The sequence below is a fragment of the Balaenoptera acutorostrata genome, chromosome 16, assembly GCF_949987535.1.
Source record: "Balaenoptera acutorostrata chromosome 16, mBalAcu1.1, whole genome shotgun sequence".
Lineage (NCBI taxonomy): Eukaryota > Metazoa > Chordata > Mammalia > Artiodactyla > Balaenopteridae > Balaenoptera > Balaenoptera acutorostrata.
In genome coordinates, this window is record NC_080079.1 from 65,234,678 (window position 1) to 65,238,736 (window position 4,059).

Here is a 4,059-nt window from a genome sequence, read left to right on the forward strand (position 1 = left end):
GCCTGCATCCCGCAAAGACCCAGAGCAGCGGAGCTGCCCAGGAAGACGCCCGATCAATAAGGAAAAAGGAGTGCCGGAAGATTGCTCGTAAAGGAGAGGAAAAGCTTAGAAGCGAAAATCACAAAAGATAAGTGCTTGTAAATCCTTGTCCTCTCTCTCTCTTTTATTGGAGATCGGAGCCAGCTTTCTTTAAAAAAATAATCTGGCACCTTTGGGGATGTCACAGATGAGATGCGGGGCCTGCGAGGTGTGTCACATGACGCAAGCTGGCCCTGCGGGTAAGTGTTCGGAAGCACGTGGGCAGTGCGGCCAAGCCGTGTGGGTGCGACTGGTGGAGGCGCAACTCTCTAGGTTGTGGCGCCAGCGTGGCTTGCGGACTCGAAACTTGGAAGAGCATTTCCCAAAAGTTCCTTAGACTATTAACTTTCGTTTCCTGATAGAAGGCGTTAGAGAACATAACTTGATCTGCCCTTCAGGACCGTTGTTAAGGAATTTTGTTCTACAAGTTCTTAGGTAAACTCCTTGTATGACGTGTGTAGGTACTTATACTTTAATATGATTAGTTTGTATACATCATCCTAGCAGCTGATATGTCACAGCCGCGTAGCAAAAATATGTTCCCTGTACTCGGGGCAAAGTTTAATTTCTTTTGCATTAGTTGGATACTGTTTCATTTGAGGTTGCAACATCTTAAATTCAAGATATGCCGTTGGATTTTCCATATCTCTTATTATACTTAAAACATTAAGGTCTTGCAACTTGAAGGAGCACGGCATATGATTTGTAATATTGTATGTCAAATAAGATTTCAGTAACAATTTGCTATTGTGCCTTTGATTCACCGAATACTTTTTAAACATCAGGGATTCAAGTAGACGGCCGTTTGCCCTCAAGAGTTTTTGATCTGGTTTTGGTCATACGAACGGTTAACGTTAAGTAATGAAAATGTTTATTATTCTTAGGCTAATGAGAGTTCAAAGAACTATTCATGCCAGAACTACAGGCCAGTTGTTATGTCATCGTTTCTCACCTACATACCTCTGAATACATTGGGTGCCTAGTACAACTGCTATCAAAGCACTAAAACTGTATCATAATTGTGTTTCTAGAGTAGTAGTACTCAAACTTCAGGGTGCATCAGAATCATCTGGAAAGTTTGTTAAAGTTGTTGGGGCCCTACTCCTGGAGTTTCTGATTCATAGGGTCAAGCATGGGGCCCAAGAGTACGAATTTATAACATGTTTCCAGGTGATGTTGACCCTGCTGGTCTGCGGAACCACACTTTGAGAACCACTGCTCTGGGTTATAGTTCCTTCAGGGTGGGGCAATAAAATAGCACTAAGGAAATACTCAGGAAAATGCTGAATGAATGCATAAATAGAGAAATAAATGGGAGACAGGGAAAGGAAGTGGGAGAAGTAAAGATATCCTTGGCAGTAGGGAATAAACTAAGTTCTCTCTTCTTTGCCTTTGCTATTAACAAAACCTGGTTTATAAGTTTTCTCAAAAGCACATTCTAGTAGATTTCTCCCCCTCACATCTTGCTTACAAATTCTGTAATTTGACATTTCTAGAGTATTTTTCTAATGTAAGGTTATCATGATCTGGATAACAAATTGTTTATCCCTTAGAATCATGGAGTAATAGAGCAGGAAAGGGGTCTTAGAGATTATCTGGTCCAGTTTCCCCAGACCTAGGGAGGGAGCAACTATCAAATGCATTTGTAGAACTTGTAGATAGTGTCCACATGGTCCTGCTTTGCTGTCTTGCTTTCTCTCCCCAGCCTGATAAGACTCCTAGAGAGCCTAGTCTATTTTCTTTATTCTAATACTAAGTTGCATAACAGTTCTTATCCGTAATTTTATTACATTTAGACACATTTTTTTTTCTAAAGGAGGACACCTTTAATTTTATAAGCACTAGGAAAATAAGCTTCATCCATTTATTCAGATATTGAATGTATTATGTGATAAGCACAAAGTATACCAAAACAAAACAGGCTGAGCCCTCAAGAGGCTTATTAAGTCCATACAATTAAAAAGTCTTCTAGAAGTGTGGTAAACAGTCCTGGAGGTGTGCACAGCATGCCTTGGCAGCACAACAAAGGGACATCTCTTTGACTTAGAGATGGAGATGGTGTCAGACAAGAGTGGCCTGGAGAGTCTTACAAGGATTTAAGTGAAGTACCGGCACAAGGGCAAGCATTCTCCAAGGAGTCTGGCGTAACTGGAGCTGAAGGTGTTTTGTAATAGGGAATTTAAGCTTTTCCTGGAATCGAGTCACTGAAAGATTTTAAATAGGGGAGAGACATAAGAATTATGCTCATAGAAGATCCCAAGCCTAAAAAGGGATCTGTCATATTTAAGAGTGCACATTTTCCTCACTATATCTTTGATTTGAAACTGTAAAATGTGTTACATTTCAATCCAGGCTAGTATAAACCCCCTGGAGAGTGCCTGTATATGTGTTCAGCAGATTTAGCTGAATATAAAAGGAACAGTTTAAGACTTTACTGACTCACATGGTAATTAGAATTGAGTATTCCAACTACTTGATCCACATTGAAGGGGTCCAGAATATGCCACTGGGGCATAAAATTTTTAGAAGGCATTGGAGTTCCTGAAATCCTCTGTCTGCCTAATAGCAGAGCCTCCCAAAAAAACTCCATTGCCATAAATCCCCTCACAGAGAGGAACCAGGGAAGATAAACTCATCACCAGAGACAGCGAGAAATCGATACCTAAACAGACTTTCGTTACAGAACTATCATATATCTACCATCTATTTTCCTAAGGATCGTTTTATCTTTCCTAAAAATCATTTGCTTTCCCATTAGTGCTCTTTCTCCCCACAACTTCCTCTAAGTCATTTATAAGTGTACTTCACCCCCTTTCCCCTAGCAAGATGATATATAAGCCCCAAATTCTAACCACCCCGTTAAGTCACACTTTTGTGAACGTCCTCTAACTCGATTAGAACTGTCTTTTCTTTTGCTAATCTGTCAGTTTAATTAGTAGGCTCTCAAACACAAAAGTGGGTAAAGTTTTTCCTCCCTAACAATTCGAAACAATGAAATAGTTATTTCTCTCTTCACCAGCGAGAGAAATAACTAATTAAATGGTTTGAACAGTGGTTCTCAATCCTGGGTAGTTTTTATTTTTTAAATAAATTTATTTTTGGCTGCTTTGGATCTTCGTTGCTGTGCACGGGCCTTCTCTAGTTGCAGCGAGCGGGGGCCCCTCCTTGTTGCGGTACGGGGCTTCTCATTTCTCATTTCAGTGGCTTCTCTTGTTGCGGAGCACAGGCTCTAGGCACTCGGTTTTCAGTAGTCGTGGCACGTGGGCTTAGTTGCTCTGCAGCACGTGGGATCTTCCCAGACCAGGGCTCGAACCTGTGTCCCCTGCATTGGCAGGCGGATTCTTAACTATTGCGCCACCAGAGAAGCCCCAATCTGGGGTAGTTTTTTTTTTTTTTTTTTTTTTAAAGATTTATTTTTTTATTGATTAATTGATTGATTGATTGATTGCTATGTTGGGTCTTCGTTTCTGTGCTAGGGCCTTCTCTAGTTGTGGCAAGCGGGGGCCACTCCTCATCACGGTGCGCGGGCCTCTCACCATCGCGGCCCCTCCTGTTGCGGAGCACAGCTCCAGACGCGCAGGCTCAGTAATTGTGGCTCACGGGCCCAGCCGCTCTGCGGCATGTGGGATCTTCCCAGACCAGGGCTCGAACCCGCGTCCCCTGCATTAGCAGGCAGACTCCCAACCACTGCGCCACCAGGGAAGCCCTGGGGTAGTTTTTAAATGCTGATGTCCGGGCCCCTGAAATTCTGATTTTATGGGCCTGGATAGGACCTGGCATGATTATTTTTAAAAACTCCTAAAGTGATTTGAATGTGCAGCCAGGGTTGAGAACCACTGGATTAGATGTTGTACTCTTTACTAAAGACACAAATTTCTTTTTCAGTTCATTTCTAATTAACTGGCCAACTTTTTACAGTTCACCAAATACTGAGTTCAAATTTTTATTTTTTAAATCGGTTATGCAACAAACTTTCAAGCA